Source organism: Alligator mississippiensis, chromosome 1, assembly GCF_030867095.1.
Source record: "Alligator mississippiensis isolate rAllMis1 chromosome 1, rAllMis1, whole genome shotgun sequence".
In the NCBI taxonomy this organism is placed as follows: domain Eukaryota; kingdom Metazoa; phylum Chordata; order Crocodylia; family Alligatoridae; genus Alligator; species Alligator mississippiensis.
The window spans coordinates 315,890,347-315,904,751 of NC_081824.1; the positions used below are offsets into that span (position 1 = coordinate 315,890,347).

The 14,405-nt window shown below is 44.1% G+C and overlaps 1 protein-coding gene across 2 annotated transcripts in view; it reads right to left on the reverse strand.

Moving 5' to 3' along the window:
• The window catches only part of ZFX (zinc finger protein X-linked), a 29,841-nt gene extending 22,231 nt beyond the window's left edge, over positions 1–7,610 (reverse strand). Inside the window, exon 1 of one of the 2 annotated variants that reach the window (XM_059720841.1) lies at positions 7,215–7,610. The gene's annotated coding sequence lies outside the window, so the exon portion shown is untranslated. The remainder of the gene's footprint in view (positions 1–7,214) is intronic. The other variant, XM_059720842.1, reaches the window with a different exon arrangement.
• Positions 7,611–14,405: the final 6,795 nt, after the last annotated feature.

Consider the following 14,405-nt stretch of genomic DNA (forward strand, 5'->3'; position numbering starts at 1 on the left):
GGGATTGCATATTCAGGTTAGGATCAAATAGGACAGGATCTAAGATCTCACTGCCTCCATTCATGTGTCTTGAACCTCTGAATCACTGGAAGCACAAAGAATACTGAGACACAGTAAAACAGGGAAAGAAAATGTGAGTATGTAGAAATAGTCCTTAAATGGGAAACCTATGCAAATTCCCACTCCTATGAGACAGGTAACAATAGCAACCCAAATGGTGGACTGAACTGTTCTCAAATGAATAATGCTGAAGAAGGTAAAGAAAAATAGATGTCCAATAGACTCAGATTTGGACATAGCTCTGAGGTCTATTATATCCATGGCCAGTCTGAAATAAAATAAGGTGGTGAGAGCTCATACTTGTTTTACACAATTACAGGACTACAGATAGTCATTTTCACCAAGTTTCAGAACACCATGTTTTGGGTACGCTGAATCTCATGACATTAAATATGCAGACACTCCAAGAATCATCTACTTGCTTTTTGTCTAAAAGTAACATCTATTCTCAAAGATGATCAGATTTGGAGTGTTCTCAGTTCCAGTAGTTTGGTTCAGTTTTTAAAAATTGACACCCGGCTAGGGACAGACATTACACATACACTGGTTTAAGTGATCAGAAACCTGTAACAGAACAGATGTTCAGTGCATATAAACCAGTTTGAAAATGGCTGAAACCGGTTTGAGATAAACCTGGTTGAAACACAGTATCAGACTTAACTGATTTGGCTCAAACCAGTTTATGCAATGTCTGTCCCAGAGCCCTTGCTGGTTTAAGATAAACTAAACACCCCAGACATCCCAGCATACTCTCTGGGCTAGGCGGGGCATTCTGTTCTACAGCAGGGCTGGCCCTTCTGCCCTGCCCCCCTGGGCAAAGCTCCTCCAACACAGACTTGCAGATGCAATAGAGTCTGCTGGCTTCCATGTGCCCCCTCCCCCTCCTCTCTCACCATTTATTCCTTCCTCCCCTCTCCCACAGCAGTGACCGTAGCCAGCATTTGGTATGCTAGCTAGAGCTGTATACGGCTCCAGCAGAGACTGCAGACACAGCAGGGTCTTCTGGCTTCCCCCTGCCCTACTCACTGCTTAAGCAGGAATCCCCTCCTCCCATCTCCCACAGCATGGACCCCAGCCCCATGGACCCTAGCTATGTGGTGTGCTAGCTAATGCTGAGAGGTGTCTGTGTGTGTGTCTCTCCAATTTCATTGGGACAGGCAGGCAGACAGAACAGGGCTTTTGGAGCTAATCAACAGGTCACCCTGACAAGCTGTTTAAGAGTTTGGAGTTATGGGAGAGAGGCTATTGCTTTGCTAATCAGGTGATAAAGACTCTTATCAGGTCCTGGCTACCTTGCTCCCCTGTCAGTTTGCTGCAGACAGTCTGACAAGTAGGAAGTTGAAAAGCTCTGTATCATCAGCAGATGCACACCTGTCCTTGCCTCAGAGTGCTAGCAAGAGTCTGGGAGCTGACAACTCTCCCACCCCTTGAACAGCCAGCAGGGAAAAGCCTGGGATGGTGCAGGCAGACATCCCTAATGAGAAAGTCCTGCTGGGGGGCCTGGTTACAACCCCTCAGCTCAACTCTGTGGAAAGGAAAGAAGGCTGCTCTCGCGTCCCCCCAGCGTCTAGCCTGCGCCACAGGAGGCATATGCCTGAATTTCCTCAGTCCAGAAGGATTGTCTGTATGGTTGTAAACCAGTTCAACCTAGCCAAGTTAGACTAACCTGCAAAGATTGAATCAATTCAGGCGCAGGCTTTTGAATTTCTGTCTCTAGCCCCCTGAAACTTAGGTGGATCTGATTTAAATCATTATTTAAATCATGAATTAAATCACTAGTCAGATAGCTTTGATTTAATTACTGTTTTCTACAAAAAGTGCATTCTTGTTTGATATTCTTTACTCATTTAACTTCTTGAAAATTTGCACTTTTAGAGAAAGGTAATGGAATGACTGTGTGTACGCTACGCAACCTTGCAGAGAGACAATAGGGATGATGGGCGCATAGTCAGCAGGTATCCTGGTTTTCTGAGATAAAAAAAAATCCCCAATTTTCGGATTTAAAAAAGTAACCCAAAATCTGCATTTTTTCGTGATTAAAATGAAACACTGGTATAGATATATTTATTAGTGGAATTTCATTTTAATCATGGAAAAACGCGGATTTTGGGTTACTTTTTTAAATCTGAAAATTGGGGATTTTTTGTTTTTCCATCTCAGAAAAACAGGATCCCTGGTTACCAGGTCTGTTATCTCTCATCTCCATATACTATTGTTAACAAAGATGTTATCTCTGGAGACAAAAAACTCCTTATGCCTGAAGAATGGTGTTTGTGCCCAAAAGCTTGCAAAGAACAATTTTTCCAACTATTTAGTTGGTCTAATAAAAGTGATCACATCTATCCAAAGAACCTTGTCTGCCTCTGATCTCTGGAGACAAAAATCCAGAGTTTGAGAACTGAAACTAAGCATCATGGAGGTGCTTAATGGGATCTTCTAGACCAGGGGCAGGCAATTATTTCAGGCAGAGGGCTGCTTACCCAGTTTTGGCAAGCTGTTGAGGGCTGCATGGGTAGCCCCGTCCCCTGGTCACCATCTTGGGACCAATGTCCCAATGTCTTGAGACCAATATCCCATGGCCAGCACCGGTGGGGCCCAGAGCAGGGCGCAGGCTGGCAGGGGTCTGTGGAGCCAGGCTGGGCTGCAGCAGCAGGGAGAGAGGGGAGCTGGCCTTGCTCCATAGAGCCTCTGCCGGCCAGGACCCTATAGCCCTGCTGCCCTGCTCTGGGCAATAATCAAATTTTTGCAAGGAGCGAGTTCTTTTAAAAAAGGGAAGAGGAGGAACAAGTATAACAGCACCCTGCAAACTGCTACCATTTGGGAGTCTTATCTCCTAGCCTAACTTAATCTTCCCAATTAGGATGAGAAAATACATTGTAGAAATTAAGAGAGAGATGTATCCAAGAATTAAACTACAGGAACAGGAGCTTCAATAAGATGTACAAATAATTCACCTTTCCCCAAGGACTTTGTTATTTGGAAGTGTCCAGTCAAAAGCTCCCAGTCTTTGAAAAGGATCTGGCTACGGTTTTTTTGTGGAATCCCACTAGATATCATGCTATTTAGAATCCCTAACAAGATACTGTCAGTTGCATTCTATGTTGATTTAAGGGTTATGTTGATACATGGATCTCTTTTCTGGCTTACAAACACAAGAATGTATTAGCTAGAAACTTTTAGTTTCAAATCTAACAAAAACACACGGAATTGTCGTCCCCCCGTGCAATTAGCAGTATTTCCATATGTTTATACATCCAAGCATTTTTCACCTGGCCCTTCCTAATCTGCTTAGTTTTACCAATTTAACAAGATCAAGCCTACTCAGCCCGCTAAGAATTTATTTCCTAGAATAATTTATTATGGCATATTATTTCCTATGTAGTCACCAGTTTCTTTGTTTCCTTATAACTCCACTTCCTTGGATCTCACTTCTTTCCCTACATCATATTCTCTTCATCCATTTACTTGTCTTTACTAAATTTACCCCTATTTCACACACCAGTCTGTGGAACCCCTGCAATTACCCACACACCTCACTTCTAAAATTACCAGATACCTAATTGCAGGGATTAAATTGGCTAGCCGAAGACTGACAAAAAAGACAGTCTGAGCAATGTCTTGGGTAACTCTTTTCTGCCAAACTGTTACAAAAAGGAAGGGTGCTGCTTCTGGACTGGGCTTATGAAATACGTATTACTATATGCATTGGTCTCTAATGAGCTGGAATCAAACAGATTTAAGTGGGAAAAGCAGCATTCACTTCCTATTTCCAGCTTCTGCTCCCATCCTGTCCCTCAGCCTCCCAGCTCCTGTGATCCATGTGTATGTCTCCACTATCCTATCCTATCCTAAAATTTCTGCTGCTACACAGAGTTGCCTTCATTTCTCAAAGTCTCCAGCATCTTGATTTTGGGTTCTTCTTACCTACTGCCTCCCTCTGCTACTTATCTAAATTCTAGCACTACCCCTGTCATTTTTACTTTTCATTGTTTTAGCCAACAGATTCTCAACAGCAGGTGTGAAAACTGCCAAAGCCATAGATAGTCAGGTCTCATTCTGGTGCAGGTTATCTCAGATACCAGCAATTGCCATGGCACTAGACCTGTCCACCTACATGTTTAAGACAATGCAGTATCAGTCTGCATACTGTTTTTTTTGGAGCTCAAACATTAGGATCAGAAATTCTACAAGAGAGGCTTATTTTCTGCAAACACGGACTGCACTTGACTGAGACAACTGGGTTTTTGTTTTAGCAGACCCCATCAAGGACCAAGTTTCTAACCACTAGGTATGCACAGAGATGTTATGCTTTAATTTTTTTAAAAAAGCAAACTTCTACTAAAATGAGATTTGCTTTAATACATGATAAGGGCCTGATCTTGCAACTAAAATGTCCATGTAGACACCGGTGAAGAACCCCAACGGCTTTAAACAAGCCTCTTTGCAGGCATGGCAACCCACGTACACAATCAGATTCAACAGCAGATTCAGGAACCAAGACAGTTTCAATGTTGGTATAACCTTAAACAATGTAAAGCTCAGTCTGTAAAAATAGCTCCAGCAAAAGGTTTATTATTTTTTACACACACAAGTTTTGTGGGAAAATTGAAACATTTTCATGTGCAAGCACAGGTAGAAATACGTTTTGAAAACAAACAGTATTACAATGGTAGCAAGTCAATACAGGAACCCTTCAGGAAAAAAGGTTGATTTTTGTCAAACCTCTGCACCTTGAGTATGATCAGTCAAGAAAGGAAACCCAAGTTAAGAGCCACCCCACCATAACTGTCTGGCTTACAGGATTTATCAAGACAATCAAATTGAAAGAAGGGAAGAAGAAACTAACAAGTTAGGATTCAAAGATAGTTAACTTGAATAACTGCCTCATTTAAAAGAAAGAAAGACATGCTGCTGAAACAAATGTAACCTCCCCCATCTAATTCCCCCTCCATTAAAGGAAGCAAGAGGTAGAGGCTAATACACTGAAAATTATCCCTAAGAAAAATAAATTAATGCACGCAGAGAAATCTTTCACTCACTCTGATCAAAGGGGTAGCAAAAATCTCCCTAAACCTGAACAGAAATATAAAAAATATATATAAATCAATTGCAAAATCCTAACCTCTCTACAGTCAAAAGGGTAGCAAAAATCTCCCTAAATCTGAACAGAAATATAAAAAATATATATAAATTAATTGCAAAATCCTAACCTCTCTACAGTCCCAGCACCCAGAAAAAATCCTTTGTCTACACTACAAGTATAACTAATACCAATTACAACCGGTTTTCCTGCAGATACACTCATATAACAGTTCACATTTAGAGTATACATGGGATCTAACTGGGATCCTGTGACACGGGTGAAAGCCCAAAACAGTCCTAGACTTTAGCCTGATTATGAGGCCACTTGGGGCCCAGTCCGCACTCCACCAAAATGCAATGCTGTAAGTCCCATTTGGCTTGATTACTGAAGTGGCACCTCATGCAAGAATATAGATTCACAGAAGTTTAGGGCTGGAAGGGACCTTGTAAACGCCTACAGATATCTCACGGGCACAGATGAAAGGCTAAACTCATATGGTACACAAAGTTAATCTTCCTCTTGACAAATAATACCTAAAATGATCAAAGTCATAATAAAAACTATCACAAAAACATGGTAGTTAAACCCTTGAACAGTATGCCTTTATTTGCCTTTCTATTGCCCTCAGGTGATGGCAGGAGGAAAAGAAAAAGGGGGGGAGGGGGGAAGGACTTGGTATATGCGGTCTCAGTGGGCTACTCAAGTACTAGACCATTTTTACCCATCAGAGGTGATCAGTTTGCAGAAAGAGCGAAAAGAAAGCCGAGAGAGAGTGGATATGTGTGAACCAGACTGTCAAGAGGGTGTGTGTGGGTGGGTGAGTGAGAATGAGAGAGAGTATGGGTGAATAAGTGTGTATGTATGTGCAAGTCAGACTGTCAGAAAGAGCTTGTGTGTGTGAGTGAAAGTGAATGAGTGTATATGTGAGCCAGACTGTCAAAAGTGAGAGTGGGGGGGGGGGGGGTGTGGGCAACTGTGAGACAGAGACTCATCTGTGTGTGTCTGAGCGTGCCAGACTGTCAAGTGTGAGTGGGTGTGGGTGTGAGAGGGAATATGTGCGTGTCTGAGTGAGAGTGAATGAGTGTGTCAGACTGTCAGAGACTGTGTGTGTGTGTGTGAATAAGGGAGACTGAAAGTAAATGAGTGTGTATGTGTACATGTGAGCCAGCCTGTCAAGGGTGAAGGTGGGTGACTGTGAGAGGTAGTGTGTGTGAGAGACAGAGTGTGTATGTGTATGTATGTGTGAGGAAGACAGGAGGGAGAGGGAGAGAGAGAGAGAGAGAGAGAGAGAGACTGTATGTGTGTGCGTGCGTGTGCGCGTGTAGGGTGTGCTCCGGCCCAGCACGCAAGCGGGGCCGGAGGCGCACAGCGCATCCCAGTGGCTTCCACACGCTTGTTAACAAGGCCCGGATGCTGCGGTGGGGGGAAGCAACCGACCCCGCGCGTCCCTCTACAGCTGCTCCCGGGGCAGAGCAACCCTCAGGGCAGCACCACCCTCCCATTCCCCTTCCCCGCCTGCCCGAGGGCGCGCACACGCCCGCCGGAGGCGCTGCCTTCGGCCGGGGGGAGCGGCCAGCTCGGGGCGTGCCTCAGGCGAGGCGGCGCCCTCTCGCCACGGCCGGGGGGAGGAAGGGAGACGGGGGGTGCGCCCGCGGAAAGCGGCCGGGGCTGCTCCCGCCTCTCCAGTCAGCGCGGGCCAGGGTGGGAGGGCTGCCCGGCCGCCAGCACCAGCAGCAATTCAAGATGGCGGCCGGCGCCCGCCCCCCGCCTCTCTGCCCGGCCGCCATCTTGTCTCCTCCTCCACACACTGTCCCTGCGCCCCCGGGCCGGGCCCCGGGCCCCGCCGCCTGCGCCCTGCCGGCCCCGGCCCGGCGCGGCCCCTAGCCCGGCGCGGCTCGTCCGACGCCGCTGCCGCCAGCCCCGCGCCGCCCCCCGCGGCCGCCGCCGCCCGGCCTCCGCGGCCCGCTGGCGCCCGAGCCCTGGCGCGGCCTAGCTGCGGCCTCCTCGGGGCCTGCACTGCGGCCTGCGGCGGGCGCGGGGCGGAGGGGGAGGCCCGGGCCGCGCTGCTTACCGTGCGGGGGGCGGGCGGCGGCGGCGCCGGGCTCGGGGCGGCCTCGCTGCGCCTGGGCGCGACTGGGCCGAGCGGCGGCGGCGGCGGCGGCAGCGGCGGCGGCGGGGCGGGCGGGAGGGGAGGGAGGGGCCGAGCTCGGAGCTGAGTGGAAGCGGCCAAGCTCCCCGGGCCGGGCCCGCCGTCAGCACGTCACGTCACTGCCCGAGAGAGACCCAGGAAAATGCGGAAGGGGAGACGCGTCCGCACCGCCAACGGCCCCCGCGCCCGCCCGTGCCGTGCCGTGCCGTGCCGAGCCGAGCCGAGCCGGGCCGCGCCGGGCCAAGGCCGGGGGTGGATGGGGGGGGAGGGCGGCGGCCTGCGGCTCCTCCGCCTCCTGCGCTGCGGCCCGGCCTGGCGCGGCGCGACTCGGCCTGGCCTAGCGGGGCGGCGGGGCCCCACCACATGCACCCGGGTGCCCCTCAGCTGCGCAGCAGCTCCCTCCCCCCGTGCACAACGCGCGGCGCGGGGGGGCAGGGGAGAGGGTTTAATGGCGGCGGGGGGGATTTTTCTGTCTCTGTTGCTCCGTGGGGACGAGCTGAGCGGCGCGGGGGCGGCCCCGGGCCAGGCTCCGGGCGGGACAAGGCCAGCAGCACCGGGGGAAAGAGTGACACCAACAGTGACAAGAGTATCAAGGGGGACAGTAATAATTGGACTGATAATAATGAGTAATGGTGACAATGATCGTGATATCGATAACAAGCATAATGAGGGGGATGGGGATATTAATAGCAGGAATAAGGATATGAATATTGCTACTATCACTCAGCAATCATCTTGATAATACTGATATTTATAATGGTGAAATGATTAGTGGCAATATTTATAACAAGAAACAAATATAACAGTGACATGATTAATGGCAATAATACGAATGATTGACATTGGTAACTAATGCTATTGTTCGATTGTCAAGCACTAATAACTATAATAGCAATGATATTAATATTAAAAGGAATGATAATAATTAGACTGATAACAGCAATGATAATTATATTTATATTGATGATAGCAGTATTATAATGATATTGATATTAATTACCTGAATAATGATATGGGTGACACTGCTATAGTTCACAGCAATAATATAGTAATGATATCTGTAACAGTAAAAATGATACATTGATATCACTAATGGCAGTAATGATATATTGATATTGGTACTAATAATGATGTTGATCTTATTATCAAACAATAATAACTAGAACAAGGATATTAATATTAAAAGGAACAGTAATTATTAGATTGAGAACAGTAATGATGACAATGCTATTGATATCGATAATAGCAATGTTATTCATATCATTATTTCTGTAACTCCTGGAAGACCATTTCAGGCTGGACATAAGGAAAAACTTCTTCACTGTCCAAATCCCCAGGGCCTGGAATAGACTACCTCCAGAGGTGGTGCAAGCACCTACTCTGGACGATTCCAAGAAACATTTGGATGCCTATCTTGCTGGGCTCATTTGATTCTAGCTGACTTCCTGCCCCTTGGGTAGCAGGGCTGGACCTGATGATCTTGTGAGGTCCCTTTCAGCTATAATGTCTATGAAATCTATGAATTAATATCAATATCCCCATTATCATTAATCTTGCTATCATTCGCAGCAATAATAATATCAATAGTAATGATACTGATATTTCCAACAGTAAAAATGATATATTGATATTGTTAATGGCAATGATATTAATGATCGTATTAATATTGCTGGGTTTTTGGTTGTAGCTGTGTTGGTCTAAGGACATAGGCAGACAAGGTTGAGTAGATGTGATATCTTTGATTACATATCAATTCAGTTGGTCTAATAAAAGATATCACACCTACTCAAAGAACCTTGCCTGGCCACATTAGTATTGGTACCTAACAGTGATAGTAATACTGATGATAATATTGTTAATATTTTTTATTATTATATTTTATTGTTTTTATCGATATAATGACAGAAAACACCTGGAAGCCAGAGTCTGGTGCTGTTTTATACAGCTGCTCTGGGAGGCAGAGGTGGGGGAGGGCCCACCTTGTCCAGTAAAAAAACAAAACAAACCCATTGCAGATCCTCTTGCCTGCCAGTTTTATAATGGTTTCTAAGCATAGCTGCCCTGAGCTCCCATTGAAAAGATGCCTTGTGTCATGCCCCTGTGCACAATGTGAAGGAAGACACGTATACCGCAAAAAAACACATTGACCAGCAACTAGGTGGGGGTGAATGGGTTTATTAAAGTATGGTATTCACACAGGCTTTATATGTGTACACGTGGGTACACATTCACTGCTGCGATGAGGGGAGTAGGAGTAAATTAGGAGAGTGCAGACACTGCTGTGATGAGGGCCTAGGTAAGAACAGGTTAGGAGAATGTGCGCTAAGGAAACTAGAAGGAAAAGAATTAGTTACAGTAAGGAAATGAAAGCACCATTTTTAATAGGTCATAAAGCTCAGGCAAAATATGCCTTTTCGTGTGACAGCAGAAAATAAGACATTTTAAATTGTTTTGGCAGAGACAGAGTTGTCCTTCATTCTAAAACGGTTTGCCGCTTTCCATGTCCGTTATTATTTGGGCACGTTTTTCCCTGTTTCAGTATGCAAGTGTTAGAAACGGCTCAGGTAACACTTGTATGGCCCAAACACCATATGTACTAAAACAAGCCAAACTGCCAAACTACTGCATGATCGGACTGTGTGACAGACTGAGGAAAAATAAAGTTTAACGGTTCATGAGATTAAGTCCTTTAAATTAATTTTAGCAAGGCCCCAGTTTGCATTTTGTGTTTGAGTGGATTGCAGCAGCTATGCACAATAAATTGCAAGACTGGGACCTAACTTGACTGTTTGGGAAGAGGTGGGGGTTGGAGGACCCCGCCCCCCCAAAGCCTAGGTTGTCAACAGGTGCTGTAGAGAAATGGTGTTCATAAATCAGTCCCCATCTTCCGCATGCAGGGACGTCATTCTTCAGGTAAAGAAAAGAATCGCAGATGCATTAACTGCAACTTGACAGCTCTAATATAAGGTAGGCTATTGCTTATACTAACGCTGTACCTGAAATTAGTCATCATTTGCCAATGAATGAACAGTTTACTAACCAATCTCTTGCAAGATGAAACATACCATAAAGCTGTTCAGAAAATTTCCACTGAAACAGATTTTTTTAAAGGTGTTTTGGCAAAAAGTATATTTTCCTTCTAATTCTAGGGTAGTGGGGGCTAGCTTTTTTTGGCAAATGTGCTACAATTTAGCCCTGTACCCTTCCCTGAATGCCACTCCAATTCCTTTCCCTTATCCAATCTGCTGCTCAGTTTTCTGCTTCCTGCCCAAGCTGATTCTCTGCTTTCTGCTCCTTTCCCCATCTCCCACTGTGCCGCCTGTCTCTGAGCACCACACATACCACAGTATGCAGCTAGTCTCAAGAGTGCTACACATGCAGGCTGCCTGTGCCACTTGTAGCACCCATGCCACAGATTACCAATGTCTGGTCTAGGGAATAGAAAGCTTTAGTGGTGAACACCAATGTGCCCAACTTCCTCAGACCTCAAATGAAATCTTCAGTCAGTTGATATTTAAATTATCCTACCGCTCATCATTATATTTCAAGGGGCAACCATATGTGGCTGGTTACTTTTACCCTCACAGGTAATCAAACTGCTGTAGGGACAGATGACTTAGCAACTGATTTGCTGCTAGCTGGGGTGTTGTCATGCTGTAGGAAACCATGGAGGCATTACAGAAATCCAGGAGCCCTTATTCAGGTTTCTTCCTATCTTAAGAATTTTGCTGCTACAGATACATTTATTCCATCTATTCCTTGGACAAGAAATACCCTTTCTTTTCCTGTCTTGAGTGTTCTTACAGAAAATAAATGATAAAATTCCCAATCCTGGTTACAAGGCAGGAGCAGTTACATCTCACAGCCTGTTGTAACCCCACATCAGCTTCTCCCTGTTCTCTTCAGAGTAAGTTTTCTTCCCTCAGCTCCCAACTACTGCAGAACCTCTGGTGCCACCAGCTCAGCAGGCATCACCTGGAACATCCTGCCAAATATCTGTGGAATGGAAAGACATGAAACATGTTGCTCCACTCTGGTATCTACTCCAATACCCCTCCTTTCTCCCACAACCTTAAGATACCCTGAGGCAGCACTTCTCTTGCAAAGGCAATAGAAGCACGTTACAAATGCTGAAACCAGCAAGCCAATGGGCCAAAGTTGGGCTCTCGCATCAGTAAAATGACTAGCTTCTCCACTCATGCTGCTGGAACTTGTGACTTTAAAGCCTTTTGATTTGTGCCTTTTGACTTGTGATCCAACAACAGAGAACTTGGATGTTAGTTGACAGGAAAAATAATAGAACTATTTAAAATTATTTTTAAAAGCAAAACAAAGTCTCTTAAAATAACTGTCCCACAGTACAATATTCTGTTTGCCTGTACTACTTTGGTAGTTGAAAAGAAGGAATGAATCCATTAGTACAGAGAGGGAGGGACTTGTGGAAGCAGTGCAGCATATAGCTGTCCTTGATTTAGGGCTTGAGATGGCAATCTTGTATGTAAGGGCTAAACACTCTGACCTGTGAAGGCCTCTCTATGGTAAGAAAAGGAAGAATAAATACTTTATCAGTACATGGAGAATTTTTTCCCAGAGATCAAGGTTTGAAGATACCATTAGATACACAAGCGATCAGAAAAGACTATCACAGGCCAGTCCATTTTACTCGCTTGTCCCTTTATTGAGGCCATAATTTGTGCCTGATGAAAGTGTAACTCCCAGAAAAGAGTAATTTATCTGACAATGGCAAATGATATAGTACCTGCCACTTCCTTCAGCAGTTTGCTGCAGTGATTTGTCACCCTTACTGTTAAAAAAAATCAGCCAATTTTTAATTTGAATGTGTTTGGCTTCAGTCTTTAGCTATTGATTCTACTGGATTAAAAAGCCATTTGGTGAGTGGTATTTTCTTCCAAGAGAAGTAGATCATGCAAAGTAATCAGGTAATCTTTTTCTCTTCTCTTTGGTAAACTAAGCAGGTACAGAGCTATTTATGTCTGGCACTATAAGAGGATCCATTTTTGTGGCTCTTTTGGCACCATCTCCAATTCTCACCATCTTTCAAAATGTGCACACTAGTAGTCTATTCTTAACAATGCAATGCGCACACATAAAAATCACCTCTACCTTCTACTCAGTACCCCTCCGTTTATCTGTTCAAAAATTGCAATTGCCCTTGCCACAGCGTTGCATTAAGAGCTCCTGTTGAATTTCTCATGATGATATCTAAATTTTGAATAGATAAGAGAGTAGAAGCTGCATAAAGTTTAAAAGCAAATGTGAAGATAACATTAAGCTTTGAAATAAGTGGAAATAATCTCAGACTATTGGCTTTAAGCACACAAGCATTCCTGTGAACACCAGTAGGATAAAACCTGTTTAGAGCAGTGGTTCTCAACGTCCTTAAATTCAAGGCAGCCCTTCATAACTTTTCTGAACTTAGCAAAACACCACTTCAAACACTAATTTAAGTCATTTTGGCTACTTGCAGATGTTAAAAATCAAAAACATGCTTTACTGGAAGAAGCAGCGCATTATTTCAGCCTGGCTCTGCAGTGTCTGTAAAGATCAGTCACTTCAGCAGGGGGGTTTGGTGCTTTTAGCTAAAGCTGATTCAACCAGGTATTAGATAAAACTGCCAAAAAAAGCCCCATTCCAGATCTTTACAGATGTCAGGTGAGCTGGGTTGAAGTTACACGCTGTCTCTTCTGGGCATGAATGGGGCAGCACCAGTTTGTTTTGACTAGGGAAAAAGAGAGTAATTGTTCCATTGCAAAGAACACCCTGTTTTTTTGGGGGTAAAAGGTGCATGTTGCATGTGAAAAAAAATACAGTATTATAATGTAGGAGAAGAGCTAATCAAAACTTGTGTTCAAACTTGGTACTGCAGTAGAAGGTGGCCTGATTTCCATGGTAATGTATAGTTTGAGAGAACTAATGTGAAACCAGCAGGTAAATAATCACATTATTTGATAAACTTCACTCTGTCACCTAGTCAATGCTAGAGTTGATATCTAGATGTATAAATGTGGGAAGTATGAGTTTCTAATTTTCTCAGTATTAAAAGAGTGTAAGAAAGCTATGAAAAAAGTCCAAATAAAAATAAAAAGCACATTTCAGTACTTTATATGTTAAACAACACACCTTAAACTTCTACTAAAAAGTCACACGATGCCTTTTGTATATGCTGCTGATTTTGGTTGGAAAATATTTTGTTCTCTAAGTTAGGGTTTAGGGGAGAAATGTCTGATAGCTTTTGCACCGATATATAAGAAAACTGCCTAACAAATCCATAGCAACAAGGCCCCTGTTACATCACACTGTCTTGTGGTAAGTCTAAAAGGAATACAGCCTGGCACAGAAGCATTTCCAGTCAGCATTGTTTCCATTAACAATGCTTCTGTTTAATGTGCGCCAGAAGTAAATAATGCACAGTTCAAACCTACCTCTTTTCTCTCTCAGTTAATGACACAAAGCATACCATCCCAATCCATTCCATGTCCCTCAATCTAGAAATCAGAGTAACAGGTAACACAATAGTAACTGTTTGTTAAACAAGTCATTCAAAATCTTTAGTCATCCCTAATTTTAGATTACTTGCAACTAAATTCCACTGTGACTATTCTAACCAGCAAATTTCCCTTTGAAAGATGGAATTTAAGTTATCTATCCTTTTTAAGAGGGTAATTGAAAAACCTCTTCATCTTATTCAAACACCTGTCCATTTCACTAATACATGCATTCACCTCTAGGACAATGAATATGCTGCATTATCCTCATCTTAAAAAGTGTTAGTGGTATACTCTGTCAAGTTATCCTTTGTTCTTCAATTGTGGAGATTAAAGAAGCAAACTACCTGCAATTACAAAGGGAAAAACAAATCAGATTCTCCCTTATTCTAGATAGGACCCCTCCCCTGCACACAAATATTACACTAATTTCAGTCTTCATAGAATCTTTGTCAAGATCAGCCATTCTTTGATCATTTACATGGTTGTTTTGTTATCTAGTATGTCTTTTTTAAGTAAGGCAATCCACAATAAATGCCAAACACAAAATACTGGTGTAGGGTTACCTAAAGTAACCTTCATCTCTTTTCTTGTAATTTAAACACTC